General features: G+C 53.7%; 1 protein-coding gene across 3 annotated transcripts in view; it reads left to right on the top strand.

The window, feature by feature from the left end:
- The first annotated feature begins 3,799 nt into the window (after positions 1 to 3,799).
- KDM6B (lysine demethylase 6B) overlaps positions 3,800 to 19,654 on the top strand; it is a 79,519-nt gene continuing 63,664 nt past the window's right edge. For 2 of the 3 annotated variants that reach the window (XM_072149932.1, XM_072149929.1), the window contains exons 1-2: positions 3,800 to 4,296; positions 18,179 to 18,385. The gene's annotated coding sequence lies outside the window, so the exon portion shown is untranslated. The remainder of the gene's footprint in view (positions 4,297 to 18,178; positions 18,386 to 19,654) is intronic. The other variant, XM_072149930.1, reaches the window with a different exon arrangement.

The raw sequence follows: 19,654 nt of genomic DNA, 5'->3' as shown, positions 1-19,654 counted from the left end.
TGCCCCCTGTCTATGGTGATGGTAGAACCTCCTCTCCTCTAGGTGTAGAGGATGCCCCCTGTCTATGGTGATGGTAGAACCTCCTCTCCTCTAGGTGTAGAGGATGTCCCCTGTCTATGGTGATGGTAGAACCTCCTCTCCTCTAGTTGTAGGGGATGTCCCCTGTCTATGGTGATGGTAGAACCACCTCTCCTCTAGGTGTAGAGGATGCCCCCTGTCTATGGTGATGGTAGAACCTCCTCTCCTCTAGGTGTAGAGGATGCCCCCTGTCTATGGTGATGGTAGAACCTCCTCTCCTCTAGGTGTAGAGGATTCCCCCTGTCTATGGTGATGGTAGAACCTCCTCTCCTCTAGGTGTAGAGGATGCCCCCTGTCTATGGTGATGGTAGAACCGCCTCTCCTCTAGGTGTAGAGGATGCCCCCTGTCTATGGTGATGGTAGAACCTCCTCTCCTGTAGGTGTAGAGGATGCCCCCTGTCTATGGTGATGGTAGAACCTCCTCTCCTCTAGGTGTAGAGGATGCCCCCTGTCTATGGTGATGGTAGAACCTCCTCTCCTCTAGGTGTAGAGGATGCCCCCTGTCTATGGTGATGGTAGATCCTCCTCTCCTCTAGGTGTAGAGGATGCCCCCTGTCTATGGTGATGGTAGAATCGCCTCTCCTCTAGGTGTAGTGGATGCCCCCTGTCTATGGTGATGGTAGAACCTCCTCTCCTCTAGGTGTAGAGGATGCCCCCTGTCTATGGTGATGGTAGAACCTCCTCTCCTCTAGGTGTAGAGGATGCCCCCTGTCTATGGTGATGGTAGAACCTCCTCTCCTCTAGGTGTAGAGGATGTCCCCTGTCTATGGTGATGGTAGAACCTCCCCTGCTCTAGGTGTAGAGGATGCCCCCTGTCTATGGTGATGGTGGAACCTCCTCTCCTCTAGGTGTAGAGGATGCCTCTTGTCTATGGTGATGGTAGAACCTCCTCTCCTCTAGGTGTAGAAGATTTCCCCTGTCTATGGTGATCGTAGAACCTCCTCTCCTCTAGGTGTAGAGGATGTCCCCTGTCTATGGTGATGGTAATATCGCCTCTCCTCTAGGCGCAGAGGATGTCCCCTGTCTATGGTGATGGTAGGACCTCCTCTCCTCTAGGTGTAGAGGATGCCCCCTGTCTATGGTGATGGTAGAACCTCCTCTCCTCTAGGTGTAGAGGATGCCCCCTGTCTATGGTGATGGTAGAACCTCCTCTCCTCTAGGTGTAGAGGATGCCCCCTGTCTATGGTGATGGTAGATCCTCCTCTCCTCTAGGTGTAGAGGATGCCCCCTGTCTATGGTGATGGTAGAATCGCCTCTCCTCTAGGTGTAGTGGATGCCCCCTGTCTATGGTGATGGTATAACCTCCTCTCCTCTAGGTGTAGGGGATGTCCCCTGTCTATGGTGATGGTAGAACCTCCTCTCCTCTAGGTGTAGAGGATGCCCCCTGTCTATGGTGATGGTAGAACCTCCTCTCCTCTAGGTGTAGAGGATGCCCCCTGTCTATGGTGATGGTATAACCTCCTCTCCTCTAGGTGTAGGGGATGCCCCCTGTCTATGGTGATGGTAGAACCTCCTCTCCTCTAGGTGTAGAGGATGCTCCCTGTCTATGGTGATGGTAGAACCTCCTCTCCTGTAGGTGTAGAGGATGCCCCCTGTCTATGGTGATGGTAGAACCTCCTCTCCTCTAGGTGTAGAGGATGCCCCCTGTCTATGGTGATGGTAGAACCTCCTCTTCTCTAGGTGTAGAGGATGTCCCCTGTCTATGGTGATGGTAGAACCTCCCCAGCTCTAGGTGTAGAGGATGCCCCCTGTCTATGGTGATGGTGGAACCTCCTCTCCTCTAGGTGTAGAGGATGCCTCTTGTCTATGGTGATGGTAGAACCTCCTCTCCTCTAGGTGTAGAAGATGTCCCCTGTCTATGGTGATGGTAGAACCTCCTCTCCTCTAGGATGTCCCCTGTCTATGGTGATGGTAATATCGCCTCTCCTCTAGGCGCAGAGGATGTCCCCTGTCTATGGTGATGGTAGGACCTCCTCTCCTCTAGGTGTAGAGGATGCCCCCTGTCTATGGTGATGGTAGAACCTCCTCTCCTCTAGGTGTAGAGGATGCCCCCTGTCTATGGTGATGGTAGAACCTCCTCTCCTCTAGGTGTAGAGGATGCCCCCTGTCTATGGTGATGGTAGAACCTCCTCTCCTCTAGGTGTAGAGGATGTCCCCTGTCTATGGTGATGGTAGAACCTCCTCTCCTGTAGGTGCAGAGGATGCCCCCTTGTCCTGGTCACAGGCCTAGGTATAAAAAGATCTTTGGAGAGATCCTTGTACTGTCCGTTCAGGTATTTGTACATTGTAATGAGGTCTCCCCTCAGTCGTCTTTTTTCTAAACTGAATAATCCCAAATTTTGTAATCTGTCAGTGTATTCTAATCCCCCCATTCCCCTAATAATCCTGGTTGCTCTCCTCTGCACCCGTTCCAGCTCTACTATATCCTTTTTACACACTGGTGCCCAAAACTGTACACAATGGGGCAGATTTACTTCCGTATTCGGGTCCGGCCGGGATTTAATAAGGCAGTTCCTCCACCGTCCACCAGGTGGCGCTGCTGCGCTGAAAAGCATCTGAACGCGCCGGAATTCACCGAGGCCGGCTGAGTGCAGGTAAGCGCGCCCCGAGCGACATATTTTCCGTTCTTAAATGCGGCGATTTTTCCGAATACGTCGGGTTTTCGTTCGGCCACGTCCCCCAATTTGCGTCGCGCGCATGCCGGCGCCGATGCGCCACAATCCGATCACGTGTGCCAAAATCCCGGGGCAATTCAGGGAAAATCGGCGCAAATCGGAAATATTCAGGTAACACGTCGGGAAACCGCGAATCGGGCCCTTAGTAAATGACCCCCAATATTCCATGTGTGGTCTGACCAGGGATTTGTATAAGGGACAAACTATGTCCTTATCATGATAAAGCAGGGACATTACTCATCGATCTCGGCACCCGACTGTAATTTTGTTATATTTGTTATCTATGGCCTTCTTTCTTCTAAAATCTACTTTGATCATTATGCTAATGAGCCTGAATGGCTCTGGTTACTGTACCAGAGCCCTTCTGTGCTGCAGCTTCAGGGGCTGTTACACTGTCTCCCCCCTGTCCCCACAGCACTTACCTCCTCCATCTGCCTTATTTATCTTGCACAGTGTAACAGTCTGTGAAGTTACAATTACCCTTCTGGCTCATTAGAAGGAAGGAAGCCACGGATAATAAGTATAAGAAGATACCACAGTCCCGGTGCCTGGATCTAGGAGTAATTTCCCTGGTTTATCAGGATGGATAATATCCTTTAAGAGAAATAGTAGGAATATCTTTTATATTTGATGGAAAAGTGAGTCAGGGATCCGTGCAGGATATAGAGAATCGATTGATTTGGTTCTCTTCCAGGTGTAGCCTCCTCCAGTGTTTCTGGAGGACACATGCACACTCGGCCGGCTGATCCTTATGTAGGGGGTCAGAGAGGAGTAGCACCATGATGATGGGTCTGGACCGACCATGAAGTGAGGGGGGGACAGGGGTGATCATAGCTAAAAACCTGGAGATGTGGCTCTGCCCCCAAGAGCTGACACTCTACATGTCATGTGCAGATGTCATGGTAGAAGTGCCCTGCAGGGTGCGAGTGCTGGCACATACACAATGCCGAGCTGCGAGGATGACAAGGAGGAGGAGGCTCAGGCAGGAGGAGGCCATAGGCTGAGAGGAAGGAGGAGGAGGAGGAGAAGGAGGAGAGGTGGGGAATGACGTCAGCCACACTACGCACTTCAAATAAAGCAGCGAAATTTCCAGAGGAATCCTGCTCTCCACATCCACCCCGCTGCTGTATGTCATGTACTTACCTCTGCTCTCCACATCCACCCCGCTGCTGTATGTCATGTACTTACCTCTGCTCCAGCGTCCACTCTCTGCTGTCTCACCTCTCGGGAACTTCTACGAGGTCATCTCCCTGTTTGACATGTGTCCATTGCTCTTATCCTCCCCACCTCTGTCCTGTACAACTTTTCTCCATCCTTTAAGCTCCACTCACTCATCCGCCATGTCTGGTACCAACCAACTTCTACCACTGTCTATGTTTGTTGTCATCCTCTCCATGTGCCACCCTGCACCCATCACACCCCCTACACTCTGTATATCCCCCCTCGTGTCCTCTCCGGCCTCCCCGCTACCACCCTGCTCACATACCCAATCACACCCACCTGGAGGTGCCACGCCGGACTCGGAGGAAGGGCAGATACACAGGTGTGTGCGCCCGGGGAAGGGACCTGGGGGCAGGGCCGGGGCTTGTAACTTGGGGTAAACTCTTCTGCTCCTGTGATCTTGTGTTGATGTGATGGACGTGTAGTAGTAGTGTATGATGGGGGTTGTATTGAGCGCAGGCTGTACAGGCAGCTGTCTGGGGCACCACCATGTGTAATGTACCTGCATGGGGCGGTTAGTAATGAATATGATACAGTGTGTGTAATGTTCATGTTGTCTGCTCTATATGGCGGAGCACCGGCACCTTATACTGAGATGTTCCCGTCCACAGGGCCGGACCCTAATATCACCAACACCTCTTATACTAGTGACCTCCTCCCGCGCTCCCTCCATAGTCTCATCCACCAGTTACACAATCTATAAACCCCCGAGGCTCCTGCTCTGGAGAACATCTTTATGCTTTCTGGTCCCGTCCACTTTTCAAAACTTTTACTCCAAGAAATAAAAATTCACAATCCAAAATCATTAAACTATCTACAACCCTGTGCGCACCCATCACACTACCTGCACCCTCCTCCTCTGCACACCCATCACACTACCTGCACCCTCCTCCTCTACACACCCATCACACTACCTGCACCCTCCTCCTATACACAACCATCACACTACCTGCACCCTCCTCCTCTACACACCCATCACACTACCTGCACCCTCCTCCTATACACACCCATCACACTACCTGCACCCTCCTCCTCTGCACACCCATCACACTACCTGCACCCTCCTCCTATGCACACCCCTCACACTACCTGCACCCTCCTCCTCTGCACACCATTCACACTACCTGCACCCTCCTCCTATACACACCCATCACACTACCTGCACCCTCCTCCTCCTATGCACACCCCTCACACTACCTGCACCCTCCTCCTATGCACACCCCTCACACTACCTGCACCCTCCCCGTCTACACACCCCTCACACTACCTGCACCCTCCCCGTCTACACACCCATCACACTACCTGCACCCTCCTCCTCTACACACCCATCACACTACCTGCACCCTCCTCCTATACACACCCTTCACACTACCTGCACCCTCCTCCTATACACACCCATCACACTACCTGCACCCTCCTCCTCTGCACACCCATCACACTACCTGCACCCTCCTCCTATGCACACCCCTCACACTACCTGCACCCTCCCCGTCTACACACCCATCACACTACCTGCACCCTCCTCCTCTACACACCCATCACACTACCTGCACCCTCCTCCTATACACACCCATCACACTACCTGCACCCTCCTCCTATACACACCCTTCACACTACCTGCACCCTCCTCCTATACACACCCTTCACACTACCTGCACCCTCCTCCTATACACACCCATCACACTACCTGCACCCTCCTCTTATACACACCCATCACACTACCTGCACTACCTCCTACTAGGGCGCAAGCGCGCTGGCACTCGAAGAGTTAAAGGGCCAGTGCACCTCTAATTGGTGCTGACAATTTCCAGGAAATTGATAAAAGCCGGCATCTCCAAGCTTTTCCAGCAGGATCTTTGTGCCTAATGCCTCAGAGAAAGCTGTTCCATGCGATTTACTGTGTTTCTGAATCCCTGTTGTGAGCCTGAGTCCGTTATTGACTCCGATCCTGTCCTGCGTGTCTCGACCTCCTGCCTGTCCCCGACCACAAGTTTGCCTGAGGATTCTGTACTTCGCCTTGGCTACCACCGTGGACAAAGTCGCGCCTGTGGAATGACCTGGTGGTATCACGCCGCAACAAGTCCAAGCTGCTTTGCGGCGGGCTCTGGTGAAAACCGGGTACCACTTAGACTCCGGTCTCAGGTGTCACTTATGTCATTGTCCGTGCAAGGTCAGCAACTCGGACAAGTCTTCGCTATGCTATAACAGCTTAGTCATTCTGTCTGCAGAACCCAGACTGCATCTATTCATGCCATCCATATATGATGGTGATCCCAAGTTGTGCAGAGGGTTCATCACGCAGTGCTCTCTGCACATGGAGCTTATGCCCACGCAGTTGATCACAGAGAGGTCGAAGGTGAATTACGTATTCAGCCTTTTGGGAAAGCTCTGGCATGGTCTACGACCCTCTGGGACAGTAGAGACTTCACCACTTTTCTCACAGAATTTCAATCTGTCTTCGATGAACCAACCGGGCGTCATCTGTTGAGACTGTGCTGCTGAACTTATGCCAAGGGGACTCTTCTGTTGGTGACCACGCGGTTCAATTCCGTACCTTAGCCTCGGAGTTGGACCGGAATAGAGCAGCCTTACTTGCTACCTTTAAAAAAGGACTTTCCAAACCGATAAAAGACTCCTTGTCGGCACGGGACCTGCCGTCTCTACTTGGCCACTCAGACATCCAGTTCTCTGAGCGCCTTGCAGAGCAACGTCTAGATCAAGCGCCATTCAGGACCCGACGCCTTCCTTGCCTGGTTGTGGTTTTTCCAAATCCACCTCTATCTTCCTCTGAAGAACTTATGCAGGTGGATAGAACACAGCTGACTCCACGAGAGCAGACAAGACGACGTCTGAAGAATCTCTGTCTCTATTGCGCCAGTCCAGAACATTTTCTTCAGACTTACCCTGCCCGTCCTCAGCGTCCATGGAGGTGCACTCACCTAGGGTTCTTGGGAGAAGCGTCTCTAGGTGAGAACAAAGCATCTCCACGTCTGCGTATTCCTGTTCTACTCAGTTTTTAAACCAGTGGTCTGGTTCAAGTCTCGGCCTTCCTGGATTCTGGCTTTGCAGGGAATTTCATGGATGCCGCTCTGGTCTCCCAGCATTGTTTCCCTGTGGTTCGTCTAGAGAAGCCGCTTCTTATCTCGGCCGTCAGTGAGCAGATACTCTGTGACCCAGTCCAGTATCGCACTGAACCACTGCAAGTTGGTGCCTTGCATAAAGAGAGACGGTCTTTCTATGTACTTCCCCATTCTACATCCTCAGTTCTATTGGGACTTCCTTGGTTACAGCAACACACACCTGTCCTCGACTGGCAGACCGCCTTTAACACCCGAGACGGGCACTTAGAATACCTGGTCATGACCTTTGAACTGTGCAATGTGCCTGCAGTATTTCAGGAATTTGTTAATGATATCTTCAGAGACTTCCTATACACCTTAGTTGTAGTCTACTTAGACGACATCTTGGTGTTCTCTGCTGACCTGGAGTCTCACGACCCACGTACGAAAAGTTCTTAGGCGCCTAAGGGCCGATCGTCCCTATGACGAACTGGAGAAGTGCCAGTTCCATCAGAAGAGCCTTCTGTTTCTTGGATACATCATCTCCGATAAAGGCCTACAGATGGATCCAATCAACTTGACTGTGGTACTTTAGTGGCCTCGCCCAGTAGGATTTCTGGGTATCGGGAATTATTACCGGCAATTCATTCCACACATCTCTTCTCTTGTATCTCCCACTGTGGCCTTAACAAGAAAGGGTGCTGACCCCAGACTCTGGCCTCCGGCGGCTGAGGAAGCATTCTCTAAGCATAATTGGAGTCCCCGCCTCTCACACATCGGGGGCTGGTGTAATGTAAGTACCAGCCTCTCACACATCGGGGGCTGGCGTAATGTGAGTCCCCGCCTCCAACACAACGGGGGCTGGCGTAATGGGAGTCCCCGCCTCTCACACATCGGGGGGCTGGTGTAATGTCGGTCCCCGCCTCTCACACTTCGGGGGCTGGCGTAATGTCCGTCCCCGCCTCTCACACATCGGGGGCTGGCGTAATGTCCGTCCCCGCCTCTCACACATCGGGGCTCGTGTAGCGTGAGTCCCAGCCTCTCACACGTCGGGAGCTGGCTTAATGTGAGTCTCCATTTCTCACACATCGGGGGCTGGTGTAATGTGAGCCCCTCCTCTCACACATCAGGGGCTGGTGTAATGCGAGTCCCCGCCTCTCACACATCGGGAGCTGGCTTAATGTGAGTCTCCGTCTCTCACACAACGGGGGCTGGCGTAATGTGAGTCCCCGCCTCTCACACATCGGGGGTTGGTGTAATGTGAGTCCCCGCCTCTCACACATCGGGGGCTGGCGTAATGCGAGTCCCCACCTCTCACACATCGGGGGCTGGTGTAATGCGAGCCCCCCTCTCACACATCGGGGGCTAGTGTAATGCGAGTCTCCACATCTCACACATCCGGGGCTGGTGTAATGCGAGTCTCCACATCTCACACATCAGGGCCGGTGTAATGTGAGTCCCCTCCTTTCACACATCGGGGGCTGGCGTAATGCGAGTCCCCACCTCTCACACATCGGGAGCTGGTGTAATGCGAGCCCCCCTCTCACACATCGGGGGCTGGTGTAATGCGAGTCCCCTCCTCTCACACATCGAGGGTTGGTGTAATGTGAGTCCCCGCCTCTCACACATCGGGGGCAAGTGTAATGTGAGTCCCCGCCTCTCACACATCGGGGGCTGGTGTAATGAAAGTTCCCGCCTCTCACACATCGGGGGCTGGTGTAATGTGACTCTTGCCTCTCACACATCGGGGGCAGGTGTAATGCGAGTCCCCGCCTCCCACACATCGAGGGCTGGTGTAATGTGAGTCCCCGCCTCCCACACATCGGGGGCTTGTGTAATGTGGGACTCCGCCTCTCACTCATCAGTGGCTAGTGTAATGCGAGTGCCCGCCTCTCACACATCGGAGGCTGGCGTAATGCGAGTCCCCGCCTCTCACACATCGGGGGCTGGTGTAATGTGAGTCCCCACCTCTCACACATCGGGGGCTGGTGTAATGTGAGTCCCCGCCTCTCACACATCGGGGGCAGGTGTAATGCGAGTCCTCGCCTCCCACACATCGGGGGCTTGTGTAATGTGGGACTCCGCCTCTCACTCATCAGTGGCTAGTGTAATGCGAGTCCCCGCCTCTCACACATCGGAGGCTGGCGTAATGCGAGTACCCGCCTCTCACACATCGGGGGCTGGCGTAATGCGAGTCCCCACCTCTCACACATCTAGGGCTGGTGTAATGCGAGCCCCCCTCTCACACATCGGGGGCTAGTGTAATGCGAGTCTCCACATCTCACACATCGGGGGCTGGTGTAATGCGAGTCTCCACATCTCACACATCAGGGCCGGTGTAATGTGAGTCCCCTCCTCTCACACATCGGGGGCTGGTGTAATGTGAGTCCCCGCCTCTCACACATCGGGGGCTAGTGTAATGCGAGTCCCCACCTCTCACACATCGAGGGCTGGTGTAATGTGAGTCCCCTCCTCTCACACATCGGGGGCTGGTGTAATGTGCGTCCCCGCCTCTCACACATCGGGGGCTGGTGTAATGTGCGTCCCCGCCTCTCACACATCGGGGGCTGGTGTAATGTGCGTCCCCGCCTCTCACACATCGGGAGCTGGTGTAATGTGAGTCCCCGCCTCTCACACATCTGGGGCTGGTGTAATGTGAGTCCCCGCCTCTCACACATCGGGGGCTGGTGTAATGTGAGTCCCCGCCTCTCACACATCGAGGGCTGGTGTAATGCGAGCCCCCCTCTCACACATCGGGGGCTAGTGTAATGCGAGTCTCCACCTCTCACACATCGGGGGCTGATGTAATGTGAGCCCCCCCACTCACACATCGGGGACTAGTGTAATGCGAGTCCCCACCTCTCACACATCTGGGGCTGGTGTAATGTGAGACTCCGCCTCTCACTCATCAGTGGCTAGTGTAATTCGAGTCCCCGCATCTCACACATCAGATGCTGGCGTAATGTGAATCCCCGCCTCTCACACCTCGGGTGCTGGCGTAATGGGAGTCCCCGCTACTCACACATCGGGGGCTGGTGTAATGTGAGTCTCCGCCTCTCACACATCGGGGGCAGGTGTAATGTGAGTCCTCTCCTCTCACACATCAGGGGCTGGTGTAATGTGAGTCCCAGCCTCTCACACATCGGGGGCTGGTGTAATGTGCGTCCCCGCCTCTCACACATCGGGGGCTGGTGTAATGTGCGTCCCCGCCTCTCACACATCGGGAGCTGGTGTAATGTGAGTCCCCGCCTCTCACACATCTGGGGCTGGTGTAATGTGAGTCCCCACCTCTAACACATCGGGGGCTGGTGTAATGTGAGTCCCCGCCTCTCACACATCGAGGGCTGGTGTAATGCGAGCCCCCCTCTCACACATCGGGGGCTAGTGTAATGCGAGTCTCCACCTCTCACACATCGGGGGCTGATGTAATGTGAGCCCCCCCACTCACACATCGGGGACTAGTGTAATGCGAGTCCCCACCTCTCACACATCTGGGGCTGGTGTAATGTGAGACTCCGCCTCTCACTCATCAGTGGCTAGTGTAATTCGAGTCCCCGCATCTCACACATCAGATGCTGGCGTAATGTGAATCCCCGCCTCTCACACCTCGGGTGCTGGCGTAATGGGAGTCCCCGCTTTTCACACATCGGGGGCTGGTGTAATGTGAGTCTCCGCCTCTCACACATCGGGGGCAGGTGTAATGTGAGTCCTCTCCTCTCACACATCAGGGGCTGGTGTAATGTGCGTCCCAGCCTTTCACACATCGGGGGCTGGCGTATTGCGAGTCCTCGCCTCTCACACATCAGATGCTGGCGTAATGTGAATCCCCGCCTCTCACACCTCGGGTGCTGGCGTAATGGGAGTCCCCGCTTCTCACACATCGGGGGCTGGTGTAATGTGAGTCTCCGCCTCTCACACATCAGGGGCTGGTGTAATGCGAGTCCCCACCTCTCACACATCGAGGGCTGGTGTAATGTGAGTCCCAGCCTCTCACACATCGGGGGCTAGTGTAATGTGCGTCCCCGCCTCTCACACATCGGGGGCTGGTGTAATGTGCGTCCCAGCCTTTCACACATCGGGGGCTGGCGTATTGCGAGTCCTCGCCTCTCACACATCGGGGGCTGGTGTAATGTGAGACTCCGCCTCTCACTCATCAGTGGCTAGTGTAATGCGAGTCCCCGCCTCTCACACATCAGGAGCTGGTGTAATGTGAGTCCCCGCCTCTCACACATCGGGGGCTGGCGTAATGCGAGTCCCCACCTCTCACACATCGGGGGCTGGTGTAATGCGAGCCCCCCTCTCACACATCGGGGGCTAGTGTAAAGCGAGTCTCCACATCTCACACATCGGGGGCTGGTGTAATGCGAGTCTCCACATCTCACACATCAGGGCCGGTGTAATGCGAGTCCCCTCCTCTCACACATCGGGGGCTGGCGTAATGCGAGTCCCCACCTCTCACACATCGGGGGCTGGTGTAATGCGAGCCCCCCTCTCACACATCGGGGGCTGGTGTAATGCGAGTCCCCTCCTCTCACACATCGAGGGTTGGTGTAATGTGAGTCCCCGCCTCTCACACATCAGGGGCAAGTGTAATGTGAGTCCCCGCCTCTCACACATCGGGGGCTGGTGTAATGAAAGTTCCCGCCTCTCACACATCAGGGGCTGGTGTAATGTGAGTCTTGCCTCCCACACATCGAGGGCTGGCGTAATGGGAGTCCCAGCCTCTCACACATCGGGGGCTGGTGTAATGTGAGTCTCCGCCTCTCACACATCGGGGGCAGGTGTAATGTGAGTCCTCTCCTCTCACACATCAGGGGCTGGTGTAATGCGAGTCCCCGCCTCTCACACATCGGAGGCTGGCGTAATGCGAGTCCCCGCCTCTCACACATCAGGAGCTGGTGTAATGTGAGTCCCCGCCTCTCACACATCGGGGGCTGGCGTAATGCGAGTCCCCACCTCTCACACATCGGGGGCTGGTGTAATGCGAGCCCCCCTCTCACACATCGGGGGCTGGTGTAATGCGAGTCCCCTCCTCTCACACATCGAGGGTTGGTGTAATGTGAGTCCCCGCCTCTCACACATCGGGGGCAAGTGTAATGTGAGTCCCCGCCTCTCACACATCGGGGGCTGGTGTAGTGAAAGTTCCCGCCTCTCACACATCGAGGGCTGGTGTAATGTGAGTCCCCGCCTCTCACACATCGAGGGCTGGTGTAATGTGAGTCCCCGCCTCTCACACATCGGGGGCTGGTGTAATGTGAGTCTTGCCTCCCACACATCGGGGGCTTGTGTAATGTGGGACTCCGCCTCTCACTCATCAGTGGCTAGTGTAATGCGAGTCCCCGCCTCTCACACATCGGAGGCTGGCGTAATGCGAGTACCCGCCTCTCACACATCGGGGGCTGGTGTAATGTGAGTCCCCACCTCTCACACATCGGGGGCTGGTGTAATGTGAGTCCCCGCCTCTCACACATCGGGGGCTGGTGTAATGTGAGTCCCCGCCTCTCACACATCGGGGGCTGGTGTAATGTGAGTCCCCGCCTCTCACACATCGGGGGCTGGTGTAATGTGAGTCCCCGCCTCTCACACATCGGGGGCTGGCGTAATGCGAGTCCCCGCCTCTCACACATCGGGGGCTGGTGTAATGTGAGTCCCCACCTCTCACACATCGGGGGCTGGTGTAATGTGAGTCCTCTCCTCTCACACATCGGGGGCTGGTGTAATGTGAGTCCCCGCCTCTCACACATCGGGGGCTGGTGTAATGTGAGTCCCCGCCTCTCACACATCGGGGGCTGGTGTAATGTGAGTCCCCGCCTCTCACACATCAGGGGCAAGTGTAATGTGAGTCCCCGCCTCTCACACATCGGGGGCTGGTGTAATGAAAGTTCCCGCCTCTCACACATCAGGGGCTGGTGTAATGTGAGTCTTGCCTCCCACACATCGAGGGCTGGCGTAATGGGAGTCCCAGCCTCTCACACATCGGGGGCTGGTGTAATGTGAGTCTCCGCCTCTCACACATCGGGGGCAGGTGTAATGTGAGTCCTCTCCTCTCACACATCAGGGGCTGGTGTAATGCGAGTCCCCGCCTCTCACACATCGGAGGCTGGCGTAATGCGAGTCCCCGCCTCTCACACATCAGGAGCTGGTGTAATGTGAGTCCCCGCCTCTCACACATCGGGGGCTGGCGTAATGCGAGTCCCCACCTCTCACACATCGGGGGCTGGTGTAATGCGAGCCCCCCTCTCACACATCGGGGGCTGGTGTAATGCGAGTCCCCTCCTCTCACACATCGAGGGTTGGTGTAATGTGAGTCCCCGCCTCTCACACATCGGGGGCAAGTGTAATGTGAGTCCCCGCCTCTCACACATCGGGGGCTGGTGTAGTGAAAGTTCCCGCCTCTCACACATCGAGGGCTGGTGTAATGTGAGTCCCCGCCTCTCACACATCGAGGGCTGGTGTAATGTGAGTCCCCGCCTCTCACACATCGGGGGCTGGTGTAATGTGAGTCTTGCCTCCCACACATCGGGGGCTTGTGTAATGTGGGACTCCGCCTCTCACTCATCAGTGGCTAGTGTAATGCGAGTCCCCGCCTCTCACACATCGGAGGCTGGCGTAATGCGAGTACCCGCCTCTCACACATCGGGGGCTGGTGTAATGTGAGTCCCCACCTCTCACACATCGGGGGCTGGTGTAATGTGAGTCCCCGCCTCTCACACATCGGGGGCTGGTGTAATGTGAGTCCCCGCCTCTCACACATCGGGGGCTGGTGTAATGTGAGTCCCCGCCTCTCACACATCGGGGGCTGGTGTAATGTGAGTCCCCGCCTCTCACACATCGGGGGCTGGCGTAATGCGAGTCCCCGCCTCTCACACATCGGGGGCTGGTGTAATGTGAGTCCCCACCTCTCACACATCGGGGGCTGGTGTAATGTGAGTCCTCTCCTCTCACACATCGGGGGCTGGTGTAATGTGAGTCCCCGCCTCTCACACATCGGGGGCTGGTGTAATGTGAGTCCCCGCCTCTCACACATCGGGGGCTGGTGTAATGTGAGTCCCCGCCTCTCACACATCGGGGGCTGGCGTAATGCGAATCCCCGCCTCTCACACATCGGGGGCTGGTGTAATGTGAGTCCCCACCTCTCACACATCGGGGGCTGGTGTAATGTGAGTCCTCTCCTCTCACACATCGGGGGCTGGTGTAATGTGAGTCCCCGCCTCTCACACATCGGGGGCTGGTGTAATGTGAGTCCCCGCCTCTCACACATCGGGGGCTGCTGTAATGTGACTTTGGCTTTCTGTTTTGAGACTAATTATGGCTATTTGAAGTGAGTGTATGTGTTTGCGATATATGATTGGATGAATGCTCATGTGTGCCGGCCCATATGTGATGTCATCGCGTCTCCTGATTGGTCTTCCAATACTATTGTGAGCTTAAATAAGTGTACATGCCTACCTAACATTATTACCCCCTGAGGAAGCGACAGCGAAACGCGCGTCGGGGTTGTCTGGTACAGCGCCACATCTCCTGTTCAATATGCAGCCTGGTTGGTATATATAGCTATTTTGCATGATGCACTTTATTTTGTCTTGTTTGGTTTATATGACCTCCTACCAGGTTCCATGTTATTTAGATTAGGTTTACGTTATAACCTCTCGTTTACACTTGTAATATATTATATTGATTGACTTGTGTGTTACATTGAAACCTTATGTTTACACTTGTAATGTATTGACTGACTGTGGTTTACAATGTGATTGTACAGGATTGGCGGTGTACTTTTAGTCCACCAGGGATTGATTTTATGGGTTGTTTTTATTGCAGTGATCATATGTGTATTATTTTGTTCAATAAAATTTTGTGTTTTCCATATTATGGTATTTATACATATATTTTGTGTACTCTGTTGTACAAGGCCTGTATATAGGTACATATACTGCTGTAATGCGAGTCCCCGCCTCTCACACATCGGGGGCTGGTGTAATGCGAGTCCCCGCCTCTCACACATCGGGGGCTGGTGTAATGCGAGTCCCCGCCTCTCACACATCGGGGGCTGGTGTAATGCGAGTCCCCGCCTCTCACACATCGGGGGCTGGTGTAATGCGAGTCCCCGCCTCTCACACATCGGGGGCTGGTGTAATGCGAGTCCCCGCCTCTCACACATCGGGGGCTGGTGTAATGTAAGTCCCTGCCTCTCACACATTGGGGGATGGTGTAATGTGAGACCCCGCCTCCCAGAGACCAAACAAATTTTGGCTGGGGTTACAATTATAAAATATACAGTTACAACTTCCATCTTGTACTGCCTGCCTATATATATATAGTGTGTGTAATGCTGCGGCTCAGCCACTAGATGGTGATGGACGGACATATTGAAGTCCTGAAGTAGGAGACAAAGGAGCACAATACCTGCCCCCTGGGGTTACACCGCTCTCTCCTGTATCTACAAGACCAACGGCTCCACCATATGTACTATGTGCCCCCTACTGCCAAATACTCAGGGCCCTCTGACAACAGAGCCAGATAGCAGCTCCGACAACCACCATACATGGGCTATATACTATCTAATCCTATACTGTGTGATACTGCCTGCTGAGCTGTGTATCTAATCCTATCCTGTGTGATACTGCCTGCTGAGCTGTGTATCTAATCCTATCCTGTGTGATACTGCCTGCTGAGCTGTGTATCTAATCCTATCATGTGTGATACTGTCTGCTGATCTGTGTATCTAATCCTATCCTGTGTGATACTGCCTGCTGAGCTGTGTATCTAATCCTATCCTGTGTGATACTGCCTGCTGAGCTGTGTATCTAATCCTATCCTGTGTGATACTGTATGCTGAGCTGTGTATCTAATCCTATCCTGTGTGATACTGCCTGCTGAGCTGTGTATCTAATCCTATCCTGTGTGATACTGTCTGCTGAGCTGTGTATCTAATCCTATCCTGTGTGATACTGCCTGCTGAGCTGTGTATCTAATCCTATCCTGTGTGATACTGCCTGCTGAGTCGTGTATCTAATCCTATCATGTGTGATACTGCCTGCTGAGCTGTGTATCTAATCCTATCCTGTGTGATACTGCCTGCTGAGCCGTGTATCTAATCCTATCATGTGTGATACTGCCTGCTGAGCCGTGTATCTAATCCTATCCTGTGTGATACTGACTGCTGAGCCGTGTATCTAATCCTATCCTGTGTGATACAGCCTGCTGAGCTGTGTATCTAATCCTATCCTGTGTGATACTGACTGCTGAGCTGTGTATCTAATCCTATCCTGTGTGATACTGCCTGCTGAGCTTTGTATCTAATCCTATCATCTGTGATACTGACTGAGCTGTGTATCTAATCCTATCCTGTGTGATACTGCCTGCTGAGCCGTGTATCTAATCCTATCCTGTGTGATGTTGCCTGCTGAGCCGTGTATCTAATCCTATCCTGTGTGATACTGCCTGCTGAGCCGTGTATCTAATCCTATCATGTGTGATACTGCCTGCTGAGCTGTGTATCTAATCCTATCCTGTGTGATACTGCCTGCTGAGCCGTGTATCTAATCCTATCATGTGTGATACTGCCTGCTGAGCTGTGTATCTAATCCTATCCTGTGATACAGCCTGCTGAGCTGTGTATCTAATCCTATCCTGTGTGATACTGTCTGCTGAGCTGTGTATCTAATCCTATCCTATGTGATACTGTCTGCTGAGCCGTGTATCTAATCCTATCATGTGTGATACTGCCTGCTGAGCTGTGTATCTAATCCTATCCTGTGTGATACTGCCTGCTGAGCCGTGTATCTAATCCTATCATGTGTGATACTGCCTGCTGAGCTGTGTATCTAATCCTATCCTGTGTGATACTGCCTGCTGAGCCGTGTATCTAATCCTATCATGTGTGATACTGCCTGCTGAGCTGTGTATCTAATCCTATCCTGTGTGATACAGCCTGCTGAGCTGTGTATCTAATCCTATCCTGTGTGATACTGCCTGCTGAGCGGTGTATCTAATCCTATCATGTGTGATACTGACTGAGCTGTGTATCTAATCCTATCATGTGTTATACTGACTGAGCTGTGTATCTAATCCTATCCTGTGTGATACTGCCTGCTGAGCCGTGTATCTAATCCTATCCTGTGTGATGTTGCCTGCTGAGCCGTGTACCTAATCCTATCCTGTGTGATACTGCCTGCTGAGCTGTGTATCTAATCCTATCCTGTGTGATACTGTCTGCTGAGCTGTGTATCTAATCCTATCCTGTGTGATACTGTCTCCTGAGCTGTGTATCTAATCCTATCCTGTGTGATACTGTCTGCTGAGCTGTGTATCTAATCCTATCCTGTGTGATACTGCCTGCTGAGCCGTGTATCTAATCATATCATGTGTGATACTGACTGCTGAGCTGTGTATCTAATCCTATCCTGTGTGATACTGTCTACTGAGCTGTGTATCTAATCCTATCATGTGTGATACTGTCTGCTGAGTTGTGTATCTAATCCTATCCTGTGTGATGTTGCCTGCTGAGCTGTGTATCTAATCCTATCCTGTGTGATGTTGCCTGCTGAGCTGTGTACCTAATCCTATCCTGTGTGATACTGCCTGCTGAGCTGTGTATCTAATCCTATCCTGTGTGATACTGTCTGCTGAGCTGTGTATCTAATCCTATCCTGTGTGATACTGTCTCCTGAGCTGTGTATCTAATCCTATCCTGTGTGATACTGTCTGCTGAGCTGTGTATCTAATCCTATCCTGTGTGATACTGCCTGCTGAGCCGTGTATCTAATCATATCATGTGTGATACTGACTGCTGAGCTGTGTATCTAATCCTATCCTGTGTGATACTGTCTACTGAGCTGTGTATCTAATCCTATCATGTGTGATACTGTCTGCTGAGTTGTGTATCTAATCCTATCCTGTGTGATGTTGCCTGCTGAGCTGTGTATCTAATCCTATCCTGTGTGATGTTGCCTGCTGAGCTGTGTATCTAATCCTATCATGTGTGATACTGTCTGCTGAGCTGTGTATCTAATCCTATCCTGTGTGATACTGTCTGCTGAGCTGTGTATCTAATCCTATCCTCTGTGGTAGCATTAGTAGAGCAGACCCCTCTCACCTGTCCCATGCTCCATCCTCTGACGCTTTTCCATTGTTTCCTTGATGTAGCCTCTCAGGACCTCCATGTGTGGACTGTCAGGACCTTTATGTGTGGACTGTCAGGACCTTTATGTGTGGACTGTCAGGACCTTTATGTGTGGACTGTCAGGACCTCCATGTGTGGACTGTCAGGACCTTTATGTGTGGACTGTCAGGACCTCCATGTGTGGACTGTCAGGACCTTGACTTGAGCGGCTGACAGAAGATGACAGGACGGTAAGTTGTGGCCTCGGAGTCTTATCCATTTTTCAGTATTTCACCCATTTCCTGCATGGAATTATCACGGAACGTTCTTCTATTTATCATCTGATAATCCGGAGGAAACGTCCTGATGGTCGTCTCTGGATCATCGGATGTTCTGGGGTATAACGTGGTCTATCGGCTCCCGTACAATCCGGTCTTATTCTGTGTGACAAATAAATACTTGTAGAATTTTGTGTAACATCACGATGAATCGGCCGGGGCCACCCCCATAATCGGTTCTGTGGGGCGCAGCACAAGGCGGCCGGTTCTGTGGAGCGCAGTATAAGGCGGCCGGTTCTGTGGAGCGCAGTATAAGGCGGCCGGTTCTGTGGAGCGCAGTATAAGGCGGCCGGTTCTGTGGAGCGCAGTATAAGGCGGACGGTTCTGTGGAGCGCAGTATAAGGCGGACGGTTCTGTGGAGCGCAGTATAAGGCGGCCGGTTCTGTGGAGCGCAGTATAAGGCGGACGGTTCTGTGGAGCGCAGTATAAGGCGGACGGTTCTGTGGAGCGCAGTATAAGGCGGCCGGTTCTGTGGAGCGCAGTATAAGGCGGCCGGTTCTGTGGAGCGCAGTATAAGGCGGCCGGTTCTGTGGAGCGCAGTATAAGGCGGCCGGTTCTGTGGAGCGCAGTATAAGGCGGCCGGTTCTGTGGAGCGCAGTATAAGGCGGCCGGTTCTGTGGAGCGCAGTATAAGGCGGCCGGTTCTGTGGAGCGCAGTATAAGGCGGCCGGTTCTGTGGAGCGCAGTATAAGGCGGCCGGTTCTGTGGAGCGCAGTATACCAGTTGTATGGCGCCGCCTCATTACTTGTGGTTTTATATTTCTATATTGATACGAGCGGCGTCTCTAGAGGAATCCGAGAAACTATGGGAATAAATAGAAGTATTTTGTGTTTACAGACTACATTTATACACACGAGGCTCCGTCGTGCCTTAAGTTGGGTACAGGAAGGTGGTGCTGTGTGGCCGCCGGGGGGCGCTCTCTCCTGTGTGGCCGCCGGGGGGCGCTCTCTCCTGTGTGGCCGCCGGGGGGCGCTCTCTCCTGTGTGGCCGCCGGGGGGCGCTCTCTCCTGTGTGGCCGCCGGGGGGGGCGCTCTCTCCTGTGTGGCCGCCGGGGGGGGCGCTCTCTCCTGTGTGGCCGCCGGGGGGGGCGCTCTCTCCTGTGTGGCCGCCGGGGGGGGCGCTCTCTCCTGTGTGGCCGCCAGGCGCGCTCTCTCCTGTGTGGCCGCCGGGGGCGCTCTCTCCT

Source organism: Engystomops pustulosus, chromosome 4, assembly GCF_040894005.1.
Source record: "Engystomops pustulosus chromosome 4, aEngPut4.maternal, whole genome shotgun sequence".
Taxonomy (NCBI): Eukaryota; Metazoa; Chordata; class Amphibia; order Anura; family Leptodactylidae; genus Engystomops; species Engystomops pustulosus.
The sequence above is the reverse complement of the archived record's forward strand: the minus strand, read 5'-3'. Positions and strand labels throughout refer to the sequence as shown.